This window comes from Tachypleus tridentatus, chromosome 9, assembly GCF_004210375.1.
Source record: "Tachypleus tridentatus isolate NWPU-2018 chromosome 9, ASM421037v1, whole genome shotgun sequence".
Lineage (NCBI taxonomy): Eukaryota > Metazoa > Arthropoda > Merostomata > Xiphosura > Limulidae > Tachypleus > Tachypleus tridentatus.
The window spans coordinates 123,241,049-123,255,111 of record NC_134833.1 but is presented as its reverse complement, the minus strand read 5'-3'; the positions used below and the strand labels follow the sequence as shown (position 1 = coordinate 123,255,111).

The 14,063-nt window shown below is 32.7% G+C and overlaps 1 long non-coding RNA gene across 1 annotated transcript; it reads right to left on the bottom strand.

Annotated features, from left to right (window-relative positions):
• Nucleotides 1-2,144: 2,144 nt before the first annotated feature.
• On the bottom strand, nucleotides 2,145-10,194 carry LOC143226244 (uncharacterized). Its single transcript, XR_013014429.1, has 2 exons — nucleotides 9,955-10,194; nucleotides 2,145-5,695 (listed from the first exon to the last, which is right to left on the bottom strand). It is a non-coding gene; the product is annotated as an uncharacterized LOC143226244 (long non-coding RNA).
• Between the last annotated feature and the right edge of the window lie 3,869 nt (nucleotides 10,195-14,063).

The following is a 14,063-nucleotide window of genomic DNA, read 5'->3' as shown; positions in this document are numbered from 1 at the left end:
CTAAAGAAATTGAAACTTCAAAAAAAATGTAAACTGAAAAAGTACACAAATAAGTTCTGTACGAAATTAACAAAGCCGTGACATGGTCTGGGTATTAGGGATCAAATCGCCGAGTTAGACATTCACACTCCATCAGCCAAGGTAGTGGAGCCATCATAATATTATACTTAGTCTAATACTCGATTGTTAACGAGATGGCGTTATTGTTGCCGAATGATTCTCCACCCGACGATCTACAAGAAGAACTCGATAAAAAGCTGTATTCTGAAAAAGATATAAGAAAGAGAACGCTTTTTTTCTAAGAAATTATAAAAACCTTACGTATTTTCCGAAATTAATAACGAGAGTTGAAATACCCTTAGTAAGGCATGTTGCAAAAATAATGCAATTTCCCCCAAAAACAAGATAAATTTTTGCAAGTCCGAAGACCCTTGCAAAAATCGTCACATGTAATGATGCCGTGTACAAAACGGCACTAACACGCAATTAACGTATTAATAACATGATTTTTATACCGCATACTAAGTTATCATAGCATTGAATGGAGTTCAGACTTGTGTTGTTTTTGTTGCATTCAGGCTTACACGCAGACTAGGGGAAGACATGTTGAGAGTTTTGAAAACTTCGAATTGTCACATTGCAATGGCCAATTTTAAGAATCCCATATCGGTGAAACACGTGGTAGAAACATTGCAAACTACTGAAAAAAAAGTCCAACTTTGGTGGGACTCTGATTTCAAGGAAGAAATTTTTGACAATGAATTAAAACAGAACGTTGAAAGAAAGTGACAACTTTTAGCGCCATCGGTGAGATTTGCTCATAACAAAACAGACAAAAGTTTGCAAAACACTCGAAAAATCAAAAACAACTCATAATCATTCGGCACATCAATGTGCATCACGCCACTGTCTGGAGAACTTTGAAAGGCGAGATATTATTTTATTTAAAAAAAAATCAAATCTCACTTGGAAATAGATATAAATTCTCATGGTCGATATATTCAAAAATATTGACCAAAGATTTGCTTAGTTAATGTTTTCATGATTTGTTCATTTTTGGGTAAAAAAAAGACTTTCTTTTTGCAACACCCCTCATAATAAACGTAACAGCTTATTTATATTGTAAATATGCTGGATTTATAAATCTTAAAATAAAGGGTGTGTATATCTTTTGTCATAAGAAACTTAAAATGCACTAAAACAGAATTTCTATGGTGTTTGTGTTTTTATATAAACGACTAAAATACTTGTTTTTGGTTTGTTCCCCTATCAGTATGTGTCTAATAGATCTGTTTTAATTACATCATCATATGAGTAAACAATTAAATACTCCATAATATATGACACTTTATAAGTCTCGATTTGTATATTGAAGGCTAGTTTTAAACTGTAAGTGCACAGCTGATTTAGTTTTCAAACGTTGTGTATAGTTTCTAAAATAAAGAAAACTTTAATTACTTGTGTAAAGTGGATATTAATTAGAGTTTACTATTACAAACACTTCATTGTTATCGAAACTTTAATCACTTATAACTTGGATTAACTATATAATGTGGAAAATATATTTGTTCATTCTAGGCATATGAATTACTCACTCTAGTTGTAATCTCATTCAAACATGTTAAATAATGTTTTTTGACAGTTTATTTTATTCACGCTGCTTATTCTATGATGCTAATTCATAATGTAGTTGTGATCTCGTTCAAACATATTATATACTATTTTGACTGTATGAAAAATGCAATCATCAATACGTAGGACATGTAAGACTACTCTTAGAAAACGTTTTCACAACAATAAATTAACACCGAAAATGATCTCTATGTTGCCCAACATTTTAACCAACTCGGTAATTCCATTAATGATGTTACTCTCATTAAAGTTCAAACAAGATTAAAAACAAATGCTGATATAGAAATAAGAGAAGTTTGTTGGATTGTTAATCTAAACACTGTTCAAACCTTCGTAATTAATTTAGATCCTGGAGTAGTGATCTTTGATCACTGGTTTCATCTTTGTCGAAGAATAATTTTTTATTCTTTAATTATTTCTTACATGTAGCGTGAACCCTAAATTCCTTAAAATTTCCTATTTCTTTAAACTAATTTTCCATATATATTTGTATAAAATGATTGGCTCAACAGTTTTTCTTCTATCAATCTCCAAGTGTCACCTTTATTTTACTTAAACACTTTATATACAAGAAAATTTAGCTCCAAAAAGCATAACAGATATATTAAGTTTCTGTATTTACAATAACTATACATATTTTCAATAACCATGTTTTTAAACAAGTTATAAGGCGTTCCAATGGGGGAGCTAACTATTCTATTTGTATAGCAAATTTATATATTTACTATTATGAAAGTAAATTTATTGAAAACTACACAAATCCAGATATTTTTGCCTTAACTTGCAGGTATATAAATGATTTAATTATGATAAATAATCCTGAAATAAATAATATTATCAACACTATTTATCCAGCAGAATTTGAAACTAAAATACCTCAGTATCTAATACAGAAATACATTATTTATATTTAGAAATTAAAATAATTGGTAAGAATATCAATATAAATATTTTTGATAAAAAAAATTATTTTACTTTTCCAACTTATGACTTACCCTCTTTTAATAATAGTGTATCACACCCTTCTGTTGTAAGAATTATAAGTTCGCAATTATTCAGATATTGTAAAATTTGCAATAAATTACAATATTTTGTCGGTAATGTTGAAATACTGATACAAAAATTAACAGTTAATGGATTTACTAAGGAAACTTAAAACAAAATCGTTTAATTATTCTGCAACAAATATAACAATATATTAAATAAATAAAAAGAAATAAAAAAGTAAAGAAAGTTTGCTAAAAATTTCTAATAACTATTTTTAGTTATGAATAAGGTCATTAAACGACTTGGCACTACTTTATGCAGATATACACCTAGCCGCATATAAAGGCTTGTTTAGAGCATGATAGTTACACTAGAGTTAGTGGGTGGTAGGTGGGAGTTATACTAGTTAATTTAGATAATTGGATGAGACCCTTCATACTAGCATAATTCGTTTACTGGATTCCCAATTAGTGTCTTTCTTCCATAAGGAGAGTTGGAATGCTAACTTCAAGAGGTAAGTTTATTTAACATGCCCCCAAATGGAAGCACTTAAGTTTTCTTATTGGTTTCTTCTTTACTTTGGAAAGCAGTTACCTTCCCACAACTGTCTGCAGTCAATGATGGGTGATACAGATGTGGGCTTCAGCATCCTTATCTCACTCTCCTAATTCCTGTGTCTATTATTTCTATTGCTATTCCTTTAGCTCATTTTTTCTTTATGTGAGACTGGCGAATTGAGGTTAAGAATGATAGACTGTGTATCCCCATTGTAATGTGGGTCCTATTTCTTCAGTCACCTCCTAAACCTAGAGTGCATTCTATATCCCACATTACAGCTTGTACCCTTGGATCCTTTCAATTAGTGCAGCGTTTTTATTTTTTAAATCTATTTTTGTTTTGTCTTGTTTTTGGCTATATCAAACTAATATAATTCGTCAGATGTTTGGATTTGCTGTTTTTAACGGAGTTCTTCCTTTAGATTTTGTTTGTGTAACTCTATCAGTATTAACTTTCTCTAAAAATTATATATATATAGCCAATTCTAAAGCAAAATATCCCTTGCACATTTTACAACACGTTGTCTTCACCGACTACAATGTACCGGAAAAGACACCTTTACAAAAGTACATGGGGAGGAACATTTCCGAGCAAATGAGATGTTCTTCATGACGTCACTCAAATTTCTTCATCTATCACTTATTCGATTACACCACTATTTCTAATTTCTTCTTAAAGAAGAAAGATCCAACTTTCGAAAGTATTCAGGTTATAGGAACTTTATCAATTTTTCTCGAAACTTCTCAAACCTTCATATTTCTTTTTTTGATATCATAATGAAATTTTTAGAAAGATATATTGGCATGAACAGAAAATGAAATGCGAATTTTAGCCAAACTCGTTTTAATATACCTTTAAAAAAGAAGTAACTGACCGGAAGCTGACCACATGTTTGAAAAGGGTTGTGTAAGTGCAATCGAGATAGATGTTATCTAAGCACGCCCTCTACATCCCGACACTCAGTTACACGGCTCCTTTTAAACATGTGGTTAATATACCTTTAACGAACACTTTAAATAACATAGGCTTGCGATGATTTTATTGTCATGAAGTTTTTACATGTTCTACATTTTAAGAACCTACACTTTCCATCTTCATCCAAGATAACAGCATGTGTATATAACTAATGGCCATATGCAAGGGTCAGAGCAATTAATATGAAGGCCATCATTCAGATCCTAGAATATGAGTTTGAATAAAAGACATTATACACACACACACACACACACACACACACACACACACACACACACACACACACATAGTCAGACTCTGTCCTGCTGAAGCGTCGAAGGAAAGACCACTGTACTGTGTATTGTTATGATAATTAGAAAAATAGCGTTATTAAATTCACACACATAACATGTACACAAACTGTCAGCTTAATAAAGATTACAACTGCTTCATATATTGAAGATTAATTTAGCTAAATTTTATTTATTTATTTATTTTAAGCACAACTGTTTTGTCAGATAACATGTTAAAATGTTTGTCAGATAAAATGTTCCAAAATGTCATTATGTACTAACATTTTGTGCTGGTATCTAGTGACAGGAAATTAAGTTATTATCGAACATTGAGATGTGTTCATACTGAGCTCACTGCTAAGTAAGTTTTCCTTTATGCAATTTCCCCACAAAAATAAGTGTGGTTAAAAAACAGAATATTAACTCGTATATTAATTGGACTGATATATCATTTCGGAGGAAAACTTTTAATTACTACTTTTCAAAGACCTAGAGTAGGAAACTTAATTATATGCCCTTATTATACCAGTGAACCAAAATTCAAGAGGTTGTGAATACCAATATTTGTTTTAAGTAGTGTAACAAATAATGATTTTTAAGCAATTTTAAAGATAAATAGGTAGTTGTGAAAAATTAAACAACGAAGCTAATAAACCATAAGTTGACGTAATGTATAGGTATGAATATTTGTTAAACAAAAATCCGCAACTATAATATAAAAACTTTAAATGGAAATGGCGCGAGAGAAAAACTACAGCAATAAGTGTATTTTATCATGTAAAGTTTACTGAAGTAAAAATTTCATGTTTATACTTCTTATAATCTAAATAAAGTTGACATGGTACAACATTCCTCTCTGAGGCCATTGACTGTAAGGCACACCTGACTGACCCTTGCATCCATTTGTTGCAAGAAGCATTCCTGGACAAATGTTAATCCGAAAGAGGCGGAGAACGCCATGTACAACAACCAATGGAGATTATCAGCAAGGGAAGAAGGAAGGGTAACTGGTGAGTTTAAGAAGTTCTGAGCAAAATTCCATTGGTTGTGCAACCTCCACTGTACAGAATACGTGGCCAATCCAAGGGGAAAAGGGTTTTCACAGTAGTCCAAGTCCCTAAAAGCAAAAGAACTTCGTGTGCGGAAAGAGAGAGCGCATATAGGGTGTGGAGGACTGAATGCTCCATCGAATGGAAATGAAGTGCAGATAAACACTTAATTGGATAAGGAAAACTTCTTCAACTTGCGAATCCAACACATACGGGATGGTTCTGTCAATAGCAAAATGTTACGTATTATAATTTATTTTTCACAAGTTTCCAATTTATTACATATTACTATTTTAAATAACTGGAAATTTTAAATTTGATTTAGTAGTTGATTAAGCGTTAATATATATATCAAATTTATAGTATATTTTAAAATGCAAATAAAAAAAACCAATAATATATAGCGATTATTACTAACACTTATTAAATGATGGTTTATATATAGCAGTTTCACAAAGTTACAAACAATACGGAGTCTTATATCTGGCCTAGAACTAAATATTTTATCGATTATCTAGGTCCACGAAGAGTTAATTAATTCTCGGATAATATTGTCACACACTTCACTTAAGCTAGAGATGTTTTTCTTGGTTTGTTTTTTGTTTTTAATTTCGCGCAAAGCTACTCAAGGGTTATCTGCGCTAGCCGTGCCTAATTTAGCAGTGTAAAACTAGAGGGAAGGCAGCTAGTCATCACCACCCACCGCCAACTCTTGGGCTACTCTTTTTACCAACGAATAGTGGGATTGATCGTCACATTATAATGCCCCCACGGCTGAAAGGGGCGAGCATGTTTGTTGCGACAAAGATTCGAACCCGCGACCCTGAGATTACGAGTCGAACGCCTTAACCCACCTGTCCTTCTTAGCTAGCGTCTCGCTGGTTAGAAGCTCCCTTCTTATTAAAAGAAAAATTTATGCCCTCGTAGAAATTCTAGTGTCCAGAGTTGATTCACTGAAGTTAAACGGTTTGTAATGTTCGAAATCTATAAAAGTTCCTGGTCCAATTCTGTACTTTTCCAATTAATAGTCATTAATCACAATTATAACTTCCGTGGCTGACTGTAGCTGACCAATAATGATATATTTGTCTCTCGGCGCGTCAGTTTTTATACACTAATCACGCGAGACTTTATAACATTCACCAAAATTCACTTGCAACAATACTGTTAATCACTAGTATAACATACACATAGCACATTGCTTATTCTTAGCCTCAAAAACGTTCTACAAACCTCGAGAACAGGCGGAATTTGTTTGATACACTGTCAAATATATCCTTCACATGCAAAAAAACAAAAATATACAGAAACAAGCATAGGCACTAAAAGAAATGTACAATGGTAAATTCATTCCTAAGTAAATGTATTGAAAAGAAGCTAGTCTGGAATAAGCAAGCAGGAGCTAGCCATCCATATAATGGTGGAATAGTAAATATTCTAGAATGCAAAAGTTGGGCAAATGTTTTGACCACCCAACGAAAGACATGGTGCTGGAGCAAGCCCGAAAGAAAAGGAGAAAAACTGATAAACAACCCAAAAGAGGGCAAACCAAAGGTAGCACTGGAACATACGAAAAATAGGAATATGGAAATAAGCATTTCACGTCAATTACCCACAGAGCTGGAGAAATAGCCTACCACACCATGAAAAAGGATTCCATTGTAAAGCTGGAAAGACTTAAGAAATTGTTTGAGGCAGGTCAGATTTGTCACAGGATACCAGTACCTAATTTTCTTGTGGACGACAAAAAGCCTGGAGTAAAAACCCAAAGAAGGCTCTTTGAAAGGATCAATGGCTTCCTGTGGTAGAAAAATGTGCCCGGCCTTTGATAGACACTGAATGGTAGTGAGATACAGGTAACAGAAGACACTGGTGGAAATGTATAAAACAAAACCAATTATTTGGAGTAAATTCTCACTACAGGTGAACAAAATCGACAAAATGTGTCCCAATTCAACCAAAATACACCTGATAGTCACCAGAACTGCTGAAAATAACGAAGCTGATTCGAGACACATGATAAAATGTTAAATACATAATGGTAATAATTGGCAGAGGACGGAAGCGAGCAAGATGGGAAACGAGTACATGAAAGTGTATAAAACAGGATGAAACGAACAAAGAATGGATGGATTGGTTTCTCACAAATTTTCCAAAGATCCGGGAATATCTCCAAAGACATAGCATTGGTGAAAAAGGACCGCTCGCAGCTCCCAAATATATATAAAAAATGGAGACTAACCTGTGACTCTGTGGGCTTACAATGCTAAAAACCGGGTTTCGATATCCGTAGTGGGCAGAGCACAGATAGCCTATTGTGTAGCTTTGTGCTTAATTCAAAACAACAACAACAAAAAAAAAACTAACCAGTGACAAGACAGCATCCCTACCAGTGAGATTCCAATAGAAATGAAAGAATCTCGTTAACGTAGAGAGAATGGGTATCTTCCAAACACAGTAGTAAAGGTACAACATAATCAATCAAAGGATGGTGCAACAGCAGCCGGATAGGGATTGGGGAGAGGATGTTATACCATCAAAGGTTACAACTTGTGTCACCACAGGGCGCCATACGTACGTATGGTCATCTAAGATGACAAAATCATAGTTCCAATTTTGTCACCAGATGGCTTGGCATTTGGTCGCGTTACTAGGCCGCCATTACAGGCGACCACGATGGATGATTACAAAATGTTAATGAATTATGTAAAAGTAGAGAAAGAGTTTCTAAGCGGTCATGATTCCTACCATGCATATTTCATCATGTCTATAATTAATCATTAATTAATTAATTTAATCGTTGTATAAAGGACCTGTAACACCGATTCATTAACTTATTTTATTATTAACTCGTCATAAAAGGAACGCTTAACGCTAAGTCATTTATAATTAATTCAACCTTAAAGGGACAATACATTTCCTTACCATTTAATTAGTCCTTTAAGAAAAATACACTAATTATAAGGTACTCTATCAGATTTTCAGTACTCGATTACTACATTTTCTATCCTAAAAGGACTATCTTACTCAATCTGACATATACAATATGTGACTATAGGTTCAAATCTTCCTAAAAATGCAGTGTCGTACAATAATTAAATGTCAATTAAATGCAATGTCGTACTGTATACAACTTTTTTACATGTCAATAAAATGTTCATTATACAATAACAATTTAATAATTTAACTTGATACAACAAAATAATTTAGACGTGTTTTTTACAAAGACAGACTTTTACATATATCTTTATTTACTATTACTTTAACAACTGTCCATATGATTTTAACAAATATACTGTGACAGTACTTCTACAAGTCATCAGTGTATATATTTAATTATATTAAAATCATCATTATTCACGCTTAAATATCTTTAATAAAAATAATAAATGACTGAGTTGCTACTTTTCCGTCTATTTTCTATATAATCATTGATCACTGTGAAAGTATGGGATACATTTTTTAAAATGTTCATGGCTTCTTTCAAGCAATGTACTATAAGCCACTTAATGTTTCACAAATTGTAAATAGCCAATAACTGCCCTACAACTAAATATACTAAATGAAACAACTTACTGTCTAACGCCAAAACACTTACAGGATATCGCACACAACTGGATACGGACTTTTAATAATTACAAATGTCATCAAACGTTTTCACACACACATAGTTTACAAACTCACTACGGGGTATTGGTATCATTATACTCTACGTTTCAAATAACCTAGGTATGGTCACAGTCCAAAGTATTTGATATTCAAAATCGGTGGCCATCTTGTTTAAGAAAAATACAAATTTAAAAAACAACATCATGGGATTAAAATAACCAAGTATATTTTGCAATAATTGGATAGCTAGTTTAAGGGTCATAAATTATAAACCAAGTTATTAAACTTCTGATAGGCCCGGCATGGCCAGATGAGTTAAGGCGTTCGACTCGTAATCCGAGAGTCGCGGGTTCGAATTCCAGTCGCACCAAACGTGCTCGCCCTTTGAGCCGTGGGGGCGTTATAATGTGCGGTCCATCCCACTATTCGTAGGTAAAAGAGTAGCCCAAGAGTTAGTGGTGGGTGGTGATGAGTAGCTGTCTTCCCTCTAGTCTTGCACTACTAAATTAGGGACGGCTAGCGCGGATAGCCCTCGAGTAGCTTTGTGCAACATTCCAACAAAAACAAAACTTTTGATGATAGCTCATTTCTTGTCATACGTCCTTAATAAGACATTGGTTACTATAATTATTTTATAAGTAACTCTAAATAATATTCACGTTACAAATCACTGATCACATTAAAAGTGTAGACCATAATTTATCTATACATATATTTAATAATGTATACCGTATAAATAGTTTCACGGAATTTAGCAATGTAAGTAAAATCTCGGACATAATCGTTTACAAATATTCAAAATACACTAAAATAATACTTACACAAAATTCGTAATTTATAAAATGCTGATATACACCTCAATATAATATTACCTGCCGTATAATCACGTTCAAGTAGATTACCATAAGTGAAACATAAGGGGAGGTAATCACTTTTCTCTATTGAGTATCTACAGGGTGACCCGTAAGTCCCTACCCATCCATATATCTTATGTATCCAGTGTATCTGTGTGGTGTCACCAGTATTCTTGCACTCATGTACCCACGTACTTGTCACAATACGCTCTTCAAGTGTAAATGGACTTACATCGGCCATATTTCTCTGAAAAAAAAGAAACAAATTTATAATACATGTGTAATTGAATATAACATAATAAAATATGAATGGGTAGGGACTTACGGGCCACCCTGTATATAATCTGTTGTGCAGTTTCCTTTCAGCTTACAATTTGGCCTTAATATACAAGTAAAAACGTGTAAAGTGTCTCAAACATCAGAGAATATTTAAATGTTTACTCATATGACAACATAAATAAAATAAATATATTAGACAGAAAATGCTCTGAAAACGGAAAGTATTTTGATGGTTTATATACAATAACCTAAAAATTACCTTTCACTACCTATTAAGTATCTTACGGTAAAAGATAATACACAACCTTTCGTTCAAGTTTTATAATCCAGTATATTTACAATCGAAATAAACTTCTACGTCCATTATACTAAGTTTCGATCTCGCAAATTTGTCGTTTAAATATAACAAACTATTTATGCAAGTTCATTATACGGTCATACAAAACACTAACTGTATATTGTCAACATTTGACGGGTTAGGGTACAATCATGGTATATTGTGCCTGACGTACAGTAAATAGTCAGGCTGTAACAGTTAACCTTAAACAAAAATGAAACATCGGTTTCATTTAAATATGCGAGATTTCATTATTCTTTTAATTATCTCATGTTTTGAAACATTGTTTCTATATATTAGACGAAGATTTCGAATACTGTATGTTGAAGTCATTGACAAGGACCAAGTTTGATTTATCTAACAGAAGCAATAAGTTTTTTAACGACACTTTTTAAAGCAAAACTAGGAAAGATGTTTTGTTTAGGTAAACATTCCATCAGGGTTTCTATCATTGATATACTATATCATAACATGCTTATTGTCTTAATATCTAAGGGAATGTAATTTGTCTAGTAATCCATTTTGCTACAACTTAAAACAACGAGTGACTTGTTGTTTGGATATTATTCATATAAGGTTCATGAAACATTGACACTAACTCGTAGACACATATGAACTCGAACTTGTGTCAATGATGATCACACGTATACTTATGCTACCAGTGAAAGATTGTGATATCATTGACTCAGTAAGCTATAAATGGTTTGAAATAAAAGACTGTTATTATCTTAGGAGCCGTTAGGTATTATATTTTAACTAACTGGTTTACTAATATAGAAATTACTTAAAATAACAACCTACTTTCTATAGATTATTCACTTTAAATCATGCCATATAAATAAAACTCATAAAAGTTTGCGCCATTTTTCTATGTTATTGAAAGCCACTAAATAAGAATAAAATACAAAGTTCTGTTTAAACAGTAACGTTTAAGTGAAACTTTGACACTGCTCCATTCTTAGATGGTCCTCACGTGGTCACTGACACAACAACTGAATGTAAGGTTGCTCTTGTCTAATAACTGCTGTTTTATCATATTAGTCGCATACAAAAATCACCACAATACCGAAAACTAGTTGACAATCATAATCGTAAAAGAACAACATTTACTTATAAATCAAGTAACTGTTATTCGACTATTTTAAAACGTTTATATTTCCTCAAGTGGATTTTAAAACTGACCTTCCTTAAACAACACTTTATAATTAGAAACATTTTCGTTTCTCACCCAACAGTCTCATCACAAACAACACTGTCCTTCTTCATACAACACCCTCCCGCCACATACAACACTGTCCTTGCTTACACAACACTTCTACCACAAACAACATTACCCTTCCACTCTTTTATCATAAGCAACACTTTTCACAAACACTTCTGCCCTTGACTTTCTTCTGTTTGATAGTACTGTTAATCCTCAACTAACACAACACTTCTACCACAAGCATTACCCTTTCACTCTTTTATCATAAGCAACACTTTTCACAAACACTTCTGCCCTTGACTTTCTTCTGTTTGATAGTACTGTCAATCCTCAACTAACACAACACTTCTACCACAAACAACATTACCCTTCCACTCTTTTATCATAAGCAACACTTTTCACAAACACTTCTGCCCTTGACTTTCTTCTGTTTGATAGTACTGTCAATCCTCAACTAACACTCTCCTCCATGAACCAAATTTGATCAGAAATCATGTTAGTAAAGTCTAGAATAAATATACCTAACTTAATACTTTTGAATCAATGTTAATACACGTATGACACGCGATATAATGAGGAAGTTGTATCATAAAGTAAACAGGTGAGTTGACAAAGTAAGTTGGGTATAAAACACCACGTTGTGTGGTCAAAATAAAAAATCAAGTCTTTAGCTGTGAGATTCACAATGACATAACAAATAGTTGTTTATGTCAAATGGTATCTGATACGTTGTGTCTAATTCTTGTAGTTTTGTTTGGTGTTAGTGACATTATGAGATTCTAATATTAAGAAGAAACTTATTGTATATCAACGTAGAGAAAAACAATATAAAAAAAGCATTTTAAGAATTCTTACTTTGTGCACGTGATAATAATTATTGTTACTGTATGCCTTTAACGAGCTGGCGAAGAATGACTGTGTACGTTTTCTTATAGCAGAGCTCCATCGGGCTATCTGCTGAGTCAACTGAGGGGAATCATACCCCTGATTTTAGCGTTATAAACCCTAAACTTACCGCTGTACCAGCGGGGAACGGCGAAGAATGATTACAACTATATTTGTAATAAAACATCGGTAATTGGACTAGCACATTTTTAAACACTATATTCATAATTTAGACTTACAGGTATTTTCAATAATTATAAAACTACATAATAACTGTATGTTACTTTATTACTAGCGTTTTCCTAGGCCGATTTTCATCAAACTACAAACGTACCATTAGAGCCTTCATCATGGATTTTGTCCCAACATGCGTTGAATGAATACTTCAACAAATTTAACATGAACACAAAACTTTGTTATTATATGCAGATTTGAATATTCGACTTTAACCAGCTAAACCTACAATTATTTCTAGGGAACAAGTGAAGACACATTAAAGTTCTTTAAATTAATTCTAAATATCAAGTATTTAAACGATGAAGAACGCTAACAAATAAATCAACCGATGTTTTTTTCTCACCATGCCATTTTCCATTAAAACTGTGAATAGGCACAGGATATAATGAAACACGTATGACAATAAGTTTGGGTAAAATTTGCCAAAATGAATTATTAATTAAATTATGTATACGTAAATGCATCTTTCTGTTAATTCATAATATAAATTTGATTGCTCTGCCCACCACAGGTATCGAAACCCGGATTTAGAAATTAATGTATATATAGTAAAGAAAATAGCCTCAAACCTATTATATTAATTACATTAGTTCCAATAGGCAATTAAAATCAGCATTATGAAACAATAAGAATTTAATACAAACTATGCCTTAAAATTATGTTTATTTTAGAATTCATTGCCATGTTTTCAGTCGTAACTTTAAAGTCATAACGGAAATTTTCTACGGCGATAAATACCGAAAGAGTTGGAAAAATCCATTCACAGACGAAATACAAGTTAGCAGCCGTGGAAAATCAAACAAGGGTTATAGAGTTGAGTGCTTACACACACAACGTCTAAACCCCTACTGCCTTTCACTCTCTGCAGCCAGTTGTGGGAACACAGTTGAAAGTTCTTCTAATATTGAAAGTAGAAAATAATAATAATAATAAACCACCCTAAAAAATATTTCTATTAAAGTTCCTCCCAACCTTAACCCTTCTAAATGTCTAATAGTTCCTTCCTGAACTAGAAGAAAAACAATAAAACCACCCAATTCTACAACAGATTACTCCTAGTCACTACCCTTTTCTGAAAAGATAAAGTATTCGATAAAATATAAAATATCTTAAAATGAACTACGTGCTCTACTTAAACTTTCTTTGTTCATAATTCTTTTATAATATTATTCAGGTATAGCGTGG